The sequence below is a fragment of the Physeter macrocephalus genome, chromosome 13 (assembly GCF_002837175.3).
Source record: "Physeter macrocephalus isolate SW-GA chromosome 13, ASM283717v5, whole genome shotgun sequence".
Classification (NCBI taxonomy): domain Eukaryota; kingdom Metazoa; phylum Chordata; class Mammalia; order Artiodactyla; family Physeteridae; genus Physeter; species Physeter macrocephalus.
This window is the reverse complement of record NC_041226.1, coordinates 52105200-52118205: the sequence shown is the minus strand read 5'-3', so window position 1 is coordinate 52118205 and position 13006 is coordinate 52105200. Positions and strand designations below refer to the sequence as shown.

Genomic DNA, 13006 nt, shown 5'->3' with positions numbered 1-13006 from the left:
CTGTGCTCCGCAACGGGAGAGACCACAGCAGTGAGAGGCCCGCGTACCGCAAAAAAAAAAAAAAAAAAAAAAAAAAGAATGTTCATAGTGGCTTTACTGTAATAGCCCAAACTGGAAACAACCCAAATGTCCATCAACAGGTTAATGAATAAAGAAATTGTAGTAAATCCATATAATGGAATATTACTCAGTATAACAATGAATGAACTATTGATACACACAACATAGATGAATCCAAAATAATTATGCTGAGTGAAAGGATAGACAAAAAAAGCGTACATACTACACAATTCCTTTTACATTAAATTCTAAAACATCCAAACTAATCTAGAGTGACAGAAAAGAAATCAGTGGTTTCTTGAGGAGAAAGGGGAGAGAGGATAGGTATTATGAGGGGCACAAGTAACCTTCTGGGTATGATGCGTGTGTTTGCTATCATGATTGTGGTGACATTTTCCGAGGTGTATAAATAAGCTAAAACATCACATTTTATGCTTTAAATACATGCAATTTATTGTATGACAATTATACCTCAATAATGCTCGTAAAAACAAAACACACGAAAAATACTTTCCCCAGATTATCGAATGGGAAATATCACTTGAAGCTTCAAACTTGGCACCAACAGTAAGAATTACTAACATCTGAATCAACTTCCTACCTTCTAAACAGTCTGCAAATAAATGGACATTTACCAAGAGTCTGAAATAAATGGATATTTGGAATTACAATACTTTAAGTCACTAATAGTCTTATTTTACACCACGGTGACAGAGTAAAAAGTTAAATTATTACTCTTTTGGAAGCAGTGAAATGTTAAATTAGTACTCTTTAACGTGAAAGACTTGAATTGATTTGAGAAGGACTATATGTAGGGATCCTAGAGTAGGAGTCCACTTTCCCTGAAGTTTTAGCTTAAATGCATGGAACACAGTGCATTTCAGTGGGCCCTGCTAGTAACCGCAACCTCTGGAGGTGTTAAACCACCATTAGGTACCTAGCATTCTAGCCATTCCATGGGTAAAGACATCTGTTGACTTAGTAGGATGATAACACTTTTATCAAATCTATATTACAGGCTGTTCACTGTACTATGTGCCCATGGAACACAGTGCATTTCAGTGGGCCCTGCTAGTAACCGCAACCTCTGGAGGTGTTAAACCACCATTAGGTACCTAGCATTCTAGCCATTCCATGGGTAAAGACATCTGTTGACTTAGTAGGATGATAACACTTTTATCAAATCTATATTACAGGCTGTTCACTGTACTATGTGCCAGGCTTTCTATGTATACCAGGCATACAAGAGCAATTATAAGGTCTTAAGGGATTCATAGTTTAGTATTATCTTGATACCAACAAGCATTACTATTGCGTCATGAACGTAATTTACCAGACATAGTATCGCTAAAGAATAAGATGTAACTCTCTAATTGCAGAAATAATTACACTGAATTTATAGGGAATATGGCTTTATGCCCATGGAAGAATAAAGAGTACTGCATTATGGTTGTGATTTGTGAACACCCTGTGAATCAGACACGGACACAAAAGAGATCAAGCACAGTGCATGTCTGGGTACAAAGAAAGAGGGAAAATATAACACTGTGTAGCAAATTATCTGTTCACTAGGCCTAAATTATCTTCAATTTGAATTTATTCTCATCAAATATGAAGGCTGCTGTTTCCTTATAGACTTTCTTTTGACATCTGTAGGCTGTTTCCAGGTTGATTCATTACCTTGGTGACAGACTTCAAATTCTATTTTCAGGCCTTTTTTTTTTTTTTTTTGGCAAATTCCAGAATCAAGATTCACTGCCTGTGTGATCATTTCTCAAATAAGAAATTGTTTTGCATCATTCACTTAGATGTGTCCTAGATTGTGGTTAGCAAGTTTAAATAAACAAATGCAGAGAGTGGCTGTAGTACAAGTATAGTGACTATAATTAGGTAGGCACTTCCCTATCATTAGTTTGTAACCTTTCACAGTAACCTTCACTGTTATTAATAAGCTATTATTTTTTATGAAATTAACCCTGCTTCTGGAACTTGATTTAAATTCTAATATGCTCTGCCTATATCTACACAACAGAAAGTAAAATGAAGATCTAGGGAAGTTAAGCTGGATACAGTAGATCGAATAATTCCCATCTGTATTGCTAACCTAGGAACGCAAAATCACCATTTAGTTCTAAATTTGTCTCTTTCACTAAAAGTAAAATATTTGATTCAGTTAATACTAACGGGAAAGAATTATGCATTGTTATGTACTGTAGCTCTGGTTAACATGCCCAAGCTTAATTACAAGGGCTTTGGTGAAGTTGTTGAGGAGTCTCAGCTCATTCTACAATTTCAGATTTTCCACCAAATAATATAAAAAGACAGTACAATAGTAAAATTATAGTCTGAATTTGGTAATACAAAATAACCTATTATTTTGAGCCTAAGATTAGTTGGGCTAGCCTAGATGATCATACTCCTAAAAAGTTCTGAAAGAATTTGTTTCACTCTTCTCATTCTCCTTAGGCAACATCAATTACAGCAAGCACAGTGATGCTGTAAAAACTTATTTCTACCACCAGGAAACAAAGTTAAATCAATACATGCTGATTTAACTTTCTGGAGTATATTCTTAATATAAACAGACATCAGCTTGACTTCAGTTTTCCAACTGTTTTCAACTTGCTAATGCACTGAACACATGGTATACTATTTTCAACTGGCTTATAAACTGAATGCATGGTGCTGCTCAATGAATGTCTGTAATATCACAGTAATATTATAATTAAGCAAACGTTATGGTACTGAAGTGAGTGAATAACAGAGTGTGAGCCTCCTCTGGGAATTTCTAGAAGGCATACTCTAACATCAACAAGAAACATGAAAACAAAACCTAGTTTTCATGATCCTGTTCCCTTCTAGATATTCCTTCACTAGGAATACAGCAATGCTAGTTTTTCTCTTTCCAAAATAAAGCCAAAATGTTCTAAACAGGAACTGATCTGTGCAGGGTTGCATAGAGAACTACAAACAGTACACTTATTTCTCCTCCAGTGTTCTCTGCCCTCATAATTATGTATTTCAATTGCATTAACATTATTTCTCTTGGGAATTTTCCATTAACTGATCAATCTGTCCATTAGGTTATTTTCCCTGAAAAAATATCGAGCTCCTGCTCTCATTTGCTGTTTTCCCCACATTAGTGCTAATTAGATCCCCTTGGATCAAGGAGAATAATACTGTTCCATCTTGGCATTCTCTCTCAAATGCTGTTGACAATGAGGCACAGCTTTATTTATTATGCACTGAATACTTTTAAATTGTCCTGAATAATTCTGCCTGAGATTGTAATGACGTTGACTTGGCCTTCTTTGAAAGTTCTCAAACCTTCTGATCTTTTCAAAGGTAAGGTATTTAAAATTCACTAGAATATTAAAGAAAACGTCAGCACCCACACCCATGACTTCTGATTATATCTAGAGAAGAAAGACAGAGACAGAGAGGAGAGAGACAGAGACCAGAGAAGAAGAGAGAGGAAGAGAGAGAAGAAAAAAGTGTGATTTACCAAAGAACATTAAAGTGGAATTTAACACAAAATACATTTATGGCCATTTTAACTATGATATTGACTAACCCAATTTCTAATATAAAGCAAAACTATCAGAACTTTAAAATTAGTACAGTTGTTATGTTTAATGAGCTTAAAAATTTGATGACTTTGTCTTTTTTCCTTTTGTATTTCTCCTCTCCTCTACTGTTATTCTCTCAAAATGTCTTTTGCTTGACATCTTAGACATTCAGCCAATACTGGTTAATTGAGAAGTACAATATTGATGGACGATGGAAGGAAGAAATACAAATAGGATTAAAATGTCTTATTTCCATAGAATTTAATGTGTGACATGGGTTGCCACCTGATTTAAGTAGCTGTGGGAATCCCTGTTTGAATTCTTTTAAAATTACTAAATTACAAGTCAATGGTGTGAAAAAAATAATGAGGGCCAGTGTTCCAAGTTGAAAGAGTCAAAAACAATGTAATAATTAAATACAATGTGAGAACCTAATTTGGATCCTGTATTAAACAAACCAATTGTAAAAAAGACATTTTTGAGACAACTGGGACAGTTTGATTATGGCCTGGGTGTTACATGACACCAAGTAATTATTGTCAATTTGTGAGGTATGATAATGGCGCTGTGGTTGTGAAATAAAATTTCTATAACTCTTATTGACGCAGACTGAGTTAGGAGTGAAATGGTATGCTGTCCTAGATTTGCTGTAAGGCATTTTAGCGAAGTAAAAAGAGGTGGGGAATACATGCGGTAAGTAAGGTAAAAACCCTGATAATTGTTGGCTGTACTAGATGGTACATATATGGAGATTCATTATTCTACCTTCTACTTCTGTGTATGTTTAAATCTTTTAAAATAAAAATATTTTAAGAAATAAAAAAGTAACACATATTCAATATGTAAAAGTACAAATACTATGACATGTATAATTTAAAATGCAGAAGTCCTCCCTCACCACCGCCCATAAATCTTACTCACAGAGGAAACCACTATTAGCAATTTGGTGTGTATACCAATATGGACATTTCTATCTACATACATACCTATATATATACATATTTAATTTTTTTTACCAAAATGCTTTTTAACCTTTTCTTTATTAAAACTGTATCTTGGACACTTTTCCATGTCAGTAAGTTTAGACCTACCTTATTCTTAATAACTAATGCAGGTAATTCCACTGCTTGGATATTTTGCATGGATGACTTTATTTCTACAATCCCATCTAGATGAGTATTTCATTTGTTCCCAGTCTTTAACTATTACAAGCAAAGTTACAGGGAACTTTTTGTACATGTCTCTTTGTACATTTGTGTGACCATGTCAGTAGAATAAAGTTTTAGGAGTAGGGTTGAGAGGCAGTCTAAATTCGTGGGCAAGGATGTGCACACTGCAGTCAGGATCCTTGGGTCCTAATTTCAGTGCTGTCGCTGACAATCTGAGTGACCTTGGGCACTCAGAATGTCAGTCTGTCTTCTGAAAATAGGATTAATAATAATCATACTCACTTGATAACATTATTGTGAGAATAAATAACATATAAAGTATTTAGAATAGCTGTGAAATAATAAGAAATATATATATTGGTCTCTGTCCCTGGTTCTTGCTACTTATATACTTATATTTGGTGTTTGACCCCATTTCCTGACACAGAGCTCCTACAATCCTTGTAATTTCCTGAGTGAAAGGAGCGGCTGACACAGAGCTCCTAAATCCTCTGGAATTTCCTGGGTAATAGAAGCTTCTTTTGTTCTCATGAGGTGACTCCTGTTGGGCTCCTGGATGGGGCCACGACACGATTAGAAGGTTGGAAATTTTAGTCCTACTCTCCATTCTCTGGAAAGGGGACAGGAGCTGAAAACTGAGTGTATTATCCATCATGTCTACATAATGAAACCTCCATAAAAATCCCTAAAGCACAAGGTCTGAAGAGCTTCCGGGCTGATGAACACATCATGTGTGGGAAGGGTTGTACACCCCAACTCCATGGGGACAGAAGCTCCTATATTTGAGATCTATCTGGACCTCACCTATGTATTTCTTTATCTGGGCGTTCATCTGTATCCTTTATTACATCTTTCATTATAAACTGGTAAATGTAAATAAGTATTTCCCTGAGTTCTGTGCGCCATTCTAGAAACTATCAAGCCCAAGGAGGGGGTCATGGGAACCTCCAGTTTATAGCCAATTGGTCAGAACTAGAGGTGAGAACCTGGGACTTGCTACTGATGTCTGAAGTGGGGGCAGTCTTGTGGGACTGAGCCTTTAACCTGTGGCATCCAATGCTAACTTCAGGTTAATAGTGTCAGAACTAACTGAACTGTAGGACACCTAGTTGGTGTCAGAGAATTGGTTAGTGTGGGAAAAAATCCACACAGCAGGTCATAGAAGTATTCTGTGTGAATGCAGTGAGTAGGAAAAAATAGTTTTTCTTCAGTCGGTGTAGAGAGTTTTTTCCTTCCTATAAAACAGCTCATAACACACATAGGAAGTTCTCAATAAATGTCAGTTATCATTACTGTTAATGTAGATTGGGTTGATTTACATTCCCACCAACAGCAAGACAATCATTTTTTTAATCTGATGAAGGAAAATCATCTCATTGTTTCAATTTCCATTTTCTTAATATTTGTTGAGGTTGAACATTTGTTTATAGATTTCCTGGCCACTTTTATATTATTTCTTTTATATTAACTTTTATATTAATGAGTGTCCTTTATCCATTTTCCCACTGAAATAAAACTTAGTAATGGCACATTCTAGGGAGATGAACAACCACCTACGAGTTCTGATCAGACTGAATTTCCAGGTAGGAGAATCTGCATATTCCAGCTTTAATCTGATTTAAAGGAATCTAGAGGACATCCACCCCCAACTAGGTATCAGGCCAACACTCTCACCAAGAAGCTGGGTCAAATCCTATAAAAGAAATCAGCTACTTGAAGGCACTCAAGAGCAACACTTAAAGGAGCAAGATCACAGAGAGAAGAGAAGCACACAAATGTGAATTTAACATTCTCCTCCAATTTACCTCTTGAGAAATTTGCCAATACTTAAGCACCACTGGGCTTAGTGGCCAAGCAGAGAATTTACCTTTCAAGCTCAGAGATTTCAGCACGTTCACAGGGATGAAAAGATAAAAACTGATGCTTAAGAACCATCAAGGTAAACACCTTTGCTTTGCATTAGACTCCAGAAAGGCTATGTCCCAGGACTGAGGACAAATCAAAATATACCAGACCTGGGCTTCCCTGGTGGCGCAGTGGTTGAGAGTCCGCCTGCCGATGCAGGGGACGCGGGTTCGTGCCCCGGTCCGGGAAGATCCCACATGCCGCGGAGCGGCTGGGCCCGTGAGCCATGGCCGCTGAGCCTGCGCGTCCGGAGCCTGTGAAATATATATATATATATATATATATATATATATATATACCAGACCTTACACAGACTGAAATTCCATCACAAATCATCTTAATTGTTGATTAAATCAAAGACATCTACCCTTATACAAACTGCATACCAACAGAAAGAATACCTCCTCTGGAAGGAATATAAGATCATCTGAACGTCTATAATTTTTATGTCTTCAGTCAAAAATTACTAAGCATGCCAGGAGACAAGGCCATATTACCAACCACCAAAAGCCTAAACAACAACAAAAAAGTAGACAACAGGAATGTATCTACAGATAATCAAATAATGGAGTTATCATTTATGGCAAAGAAAACAAAAAACATTTCCTTCAAATAAGCAACAATAATACTGACAGCTGTCTTTTTATCATAAATGTTGAAAGAAAATAACTGTCAAGCTATATTTCCATAGCCCCCCAAAATAACCATCAAAAGTGAAGAAGTTTTGCAAGATGAAAAAGTTCTAGAGATTGATTGCATGACAATGTGAATGTACGTAACATTATTGAACTATACACTTAAAATGGTTAACTATACACTTAATGGTTAATTTAATGATAAATTTTATGTTGTATATTTTACCACAATTCTTTAAAAAGTAAAGGAGAGAGGAAAAAATAAAGTGAAGAAAGTGACTTTTGTGGTATGTAAATTATACCCTAATAAAGCTATGTTTTTAATGTGAGGAAACAAAGACATTTTAAAACAAAACAGAGAGAATTCATCACTGGCAGATCAGTATTAAAAGGAATATTAAAGGTAGCTCTTCAGACAGAAGAAAAATAACCCCAGGTAGAACACATAAATGTAAGACAGAATGAAAAGCAATAGAAAGGAACTCTAAATAATTGTAACAGCAGAAAACAATAATAATAATACTGGAAGAGGCTAAATATATATATATGAAAATGTAAGAAAAAAGGCAGAAGCGTAGCATATGGAGTCGGTGTTCAAATGCCTTGACATTGCTAGGAAGTGGTAAAAGTACTAAGTTGTGTAGACTCTAGTAAGTCACGAATGCGTGTTGTAATGTCTATGGTAATTACTAGAAAGTATTATGAAATAACATATAATCAACAGTTCATAGAGGACAAAACAGATTTATAAATATTTCATCAATTCAAAGGAGGTAAGAAAGGGAAAGAAAGAACAGAGAAACAAGTAGGAAACAAAATGACAGATCTGAAAATAAAAATATCAGCAATTTGGATGAAATTCTCCAATTAAAGAGACCATCAGAGGGACTTCCCTGGTGGCACAGTGGTTAAGAATCCTCCTGCCGTAGGACGGGAAAAAAGACACAGACCTACTAGAGCATGGACTTGAGGATATGGGCAGGGGGAAGGGTAAGCTGTGATGAAGTGAGAGAGTGGCATGGACATATATACACTACCAAACGTAAGGTGGATAGCTAGTGGGAAGCAGCCGCATAGCACAGGGAGATCAGCTAGGTGGTTTGTGACCACCTAGAGGGGTGGGATAGGGAGGGTGGGAGGGAGGGAGACGCAAGAGGTAGGAGATATGGGAACATATGTATAACTGATTCACTTCGTTGTAAAGCAGAAACTAACACACCATTGTAAAACAGTTATACTCCAATAAAGGTGTTGAAAAAAAAGAATCCTCCTGCCAATGCAGGGGCCCGCGCACCGCAACGAAAAGTAACCCCCACTCGCTGCAACTAGAGAAAGCCCGCGCACAGCAACAAAGACCCAACACAGCCAAAATAAAATAAATAAAATAAATAAATTTATTTAAAAAAAGAGAGAGAGAGAGAGACCACCAGACTAGATTTTAAAGTAAAACTCAATTATATATCCTTAAAAGAGACGCACCTTAAACATAAGGACATGGAGGCATTAAAAACAAAATATTGGAGAAATGTATACGATGCAATAACAAAAAAAAGTTGCTAGAGCTGTACTAATATCAGGGGGAAAAAAGGCATTGCTAGAGGTAGCAAATATATGATCAAGATAAAAGGGTCAATCCACTAAATTGACTTAATGATTATAAATGTGTGTACTTCTAATAACAGCGCCTCAAAAGAAGCAAAATTTGACAGAACCAAAGGAAAAATGGATGAATCACGATTAGATTTGAAGAGTTGAATGCATCACTCTCAGCAAAGAACAAGCAAAAAAATAATCAGAGGATTTAGAAGATTTTTAACAAACATGATTAATGAGCCTCATTTGACTGGTATGTACAACAGCATACAAGTTTTTTCAAGTGTACATAAACCATTCGCCAAAATTAACCACGTGTTGGACCACAAATCAAGTCTCAACAAATTTCAAAGAATTTAAATCATTAACCTTATGAAATGAGGCTGGAAGTCAACTATTAAAAGTAACTAGAAGTCCAAATGTTTGGGGGGAAAAGCCATACACTTCTAAAAAAAAAACCCATTGGGCAAAGAATCATTCACAATAAAAACTTTGAACTGAATTATAACAGAAAATGTGAAATATCAAATGTGGAAGATGCAACTAAAACTGTACCTAGGGTGAAATTTAGAGCTTTAAATGCTGACATTAAGGAAACAGAGGGCTACAGTTCACTGATCTAAGTATCCGTCTCAATAAATATATACTTTTGATCTGAGCAGTTTTCAGTATGAATGTTCTACTTCAATTTTTAAAAGTTTACTTAAAATCTTTTTTTAAGAAAAAGAAACTTCACAAGTTCCATTTTCTGATTCTACAAGTACTCAATGGATCTCAAAAGTCTGTGAATGTGCTTCATAAGCCTGTCAGCTCTAGCCCCTACTGAGCATGTATTTAAAATCCTATGCATACCCTAATCTCCCAGGGTTTTGACAGGTTTTTTGGTGAGGTGTTTTTTTTTTTCCCATTTTGCATATGCTCTAATGTCAGATTAGCCTCTTTAGAACCACTCTGCAGCAGAAAAGAATACCCAAACACGCTGTGGTTCAGACTCACCCTTCCAGAAACAGGCAGACACAAGCCTCTGGGTGGACAGAAAAAACCAGTTACTCTGCAGGATTTACCACACCCATTCAGCAAGAACTATCTGTTCCACATATGTGTTTATCACACTAGCCTCAAAACAGGATTTGTTACGTACAAAATTACACAGGCAGTATTTTCAAAGAGTTTCTGACCTCCTTTCATAACATCATAAAATACAAAGTTAAAACTCGTTCATTGCACTTGTTAAATTATTAAGCAGCAGACATTTCATTACTATCGTCTATTGCTATTGACATGATTCCTGTCCCTTATTCATGAAACTTAATATTGTTTTGAGAAAACAATGAATTTAGTATTTTAGTTCTAGAACTTAATAACTAATGTACTGAAAGAGAGTTTTCATAATGTACTAATGAATTTTCATTTGAAAAAGTATTTTGGGCGTGGGTGTGTATATATTGTAAAGGTATTAAAATTTATTCCGCCCATAAATAGAATTAGATGATTTGTGAGCACTAATTAGAAAGACTTCATTGAAAGCATCAGATTATCAATACGATATACGATATAACTCCCGGCCACACTAAATATCCAAGGGCTTTAAAATTTCCTTGTTTTCTTCTCAAACACTAGTGTGACACTGGTCCATTTATATAGTTTTGGTAAATGAAATGATTAATTTCATTTCGTGGTCTCCTACTTATAGAAATATTATGAGAAATGATACTCTTGATAAATCTGATTCCAAAAACTGCTACCTATTTCAGTGTTCCTACAACAAAATATGTTGAATTATGGAATCAAATATCTGCCAGTTTGCAAGCAGAGCCCTAAATAAAGATAGAGAAAAGAACCCTAAATGCTATTCAATGCATTGAGATGCTATGAAAAAACAGTCTGTATAACTGATTCACAGCAGAGACTAACACAACATTGTAAATCAACTATACTCAAAAAAAAAATTAATTAAAAAACACAGTCCTAAATGACATTTTATCAGTTCTTAAAAAGGTATTTGTCCACATTTCATTAAAGTGTCTTTAATACCATGGTCACTCATTTCTGGTTAAAAGATAACCAGTAAATGCTTTTTTTCAGAAAGCTAGACAAGGAGCAAGTCAATTAATAACATCTTATGTTTGTATAGCATCCTAGTGACAGTTCATTTTCACATACCTTCTGTGATTTAATCTTTCAAATAACCACATGAGGTGGACAAGGCAAGACTCATTACTTGCAGTCTAGCACTGGAACCATCAGAATCTTGTGGCTAATACAGCATTCTAGTACTTTCACTTTAACACACACACTCTGCCTCTTCAAGCATTCATAGCAACTCAAATATTCATAGCAACAATCCATCACCATAGATAATATCTAAACAAACATGACATTTTCATTTTCTGTAACATCTTTAAAACAGAAAGGAAGACGCTAAATATGAATTCATCCCAAGGACTGTAGGGCCTAAAGGAAAATATTCCTGCCAGGAAAAAAGGCCCAAAGATTGTCATAAGCGCATGCCCCAGAGTCTGCTATTTGTTTGGATCGGCATGGGTCCATATCCCTCTGCTAGAGAGAGGGTTTACGGAAGAAGTCACCCTGGGTTGACCTGGGTATGCTGGTCTATAACTTCATTCCAAACATTTAAGGGGGAAGAGTACTAGAATCTCAGCATGTGGGTCTATGTGCAATAAAGAGGCCATTTCTTCTCTCCCTCTCCACCCCGCCCCCCCCAGCCTTTGAAGAGAGAGGTTAGACTCTATTCTCTAATGAGAGGGAATCCTAGCAAGGTTGCACTTGCCTAGAGAAGGACTCAAAGATAATTAAGAGAACACTGTCACCCATGATTGGAGCTTGTCTGAGAGACCTAAAAGTGAATGTTAGAGTTCCTCCACTTCTGTAGAGAAATCATGGTGCACAAGGTGCTCTTTATGGCTTTCCAGCCTCAGCTACCCTGAAATTTTGAAGGTTCCTGAAGGCATCATGCTCTCTTTCAATTTACAGGATTTGCACAAACCTCAGTTGAGAACAATCCTCACCTTTACCTGCCTATGGTCTACTCGCCCTTTTTTTTTTTTTGCGGTACGCTGGCCTCTCACTGTTGCGGCCTCTCCCGTTGCGGAGCACACGCTCCGGACGCGCAGGCTCAGCGGCCATGGCTCACGGGCCCAGCCGCTCCGCGGCACGTGGGATCTTCCCGGACCGGGGCACGAACCCGTGTCCCCTGCATTGGCAGGCGGACTCTCAACCACTGCGCCACCAGGGAAGCCCTACTCACCCTTTTTGACACAGCCTAATCATCACCTCCTCCGGAAAGCCATCTTTCACAATCTGCACTCCGTACTACTGCCTTGTATGCTCCTGGAGAGTCCTGTGCTTATCTTTATTTGTGGTTCTGACCACACTTGATTGTAATCAGCTTGTCTAGTTCACCTACAAGACTCTAAATAATACTTTTTCATCTTTGTATTCCCCAAATCTATCACAGAGCCTGGCACACTGAATGAATGAAGGAAAGAAGAACTGCTTATCCCTGACCCCATCCCAGAACTTCTGATACCATCTGGCCCATCAGTTTGGTAGTGTGTACAAATCTCCTCTCTGAATGACTTCATCTAGCTTTGGTTCTACCCCTGCTAACTAAATCTCACCCAGGGTTTAGTTGAGAGACTCTTGACCAAAACAACCTGGTAGGATTCTCCCAGTCAGGAAAACTTTGTTCGCCAGCCAAAGGAAAGAGATACAAATGGCCCCATTCTTATTCTAGTTGCTCCTACATCACAGCCTTTATCAGGCATAGTTCCACCCGAGCCCAGAACAACTGGATGATAGTTTAGCAGGTTATTAGTAGCTCCCTTTCCATCTAGTTTGCTTTGTTAAAATAGTCTGGTCATTGTAAATAGAGCTGCAATGAACATTTTGGTACATGACTCTTTTTGAATTATGGTTTTCTCAGGGTATATGCCCAGTAGTGGGATTGCTGGGTCGTATGGTAGTTCTATTTGTAGAAAAACTTTGTTTAAAATTTGATTTGGGGGAAGTCTGTCAAAAATATCAATAAGTTTTGAAACACTGACCAAATAAG

The 13006-nt window shown here is 36.9% G+C and overlaps 1 protein-coding gene across 1 annotated transcript in view; it reads right to left on the bottom strand.

Moving 5' to 3' along the window:
- SCEL (sciellin) overlaps positions 1 to 13006 on the bottom strand; it is a 340495-nt gene that overhangs the window by 278545 nt on the left and 48944 nt on the right. The window lies entirely within an intron of this gene.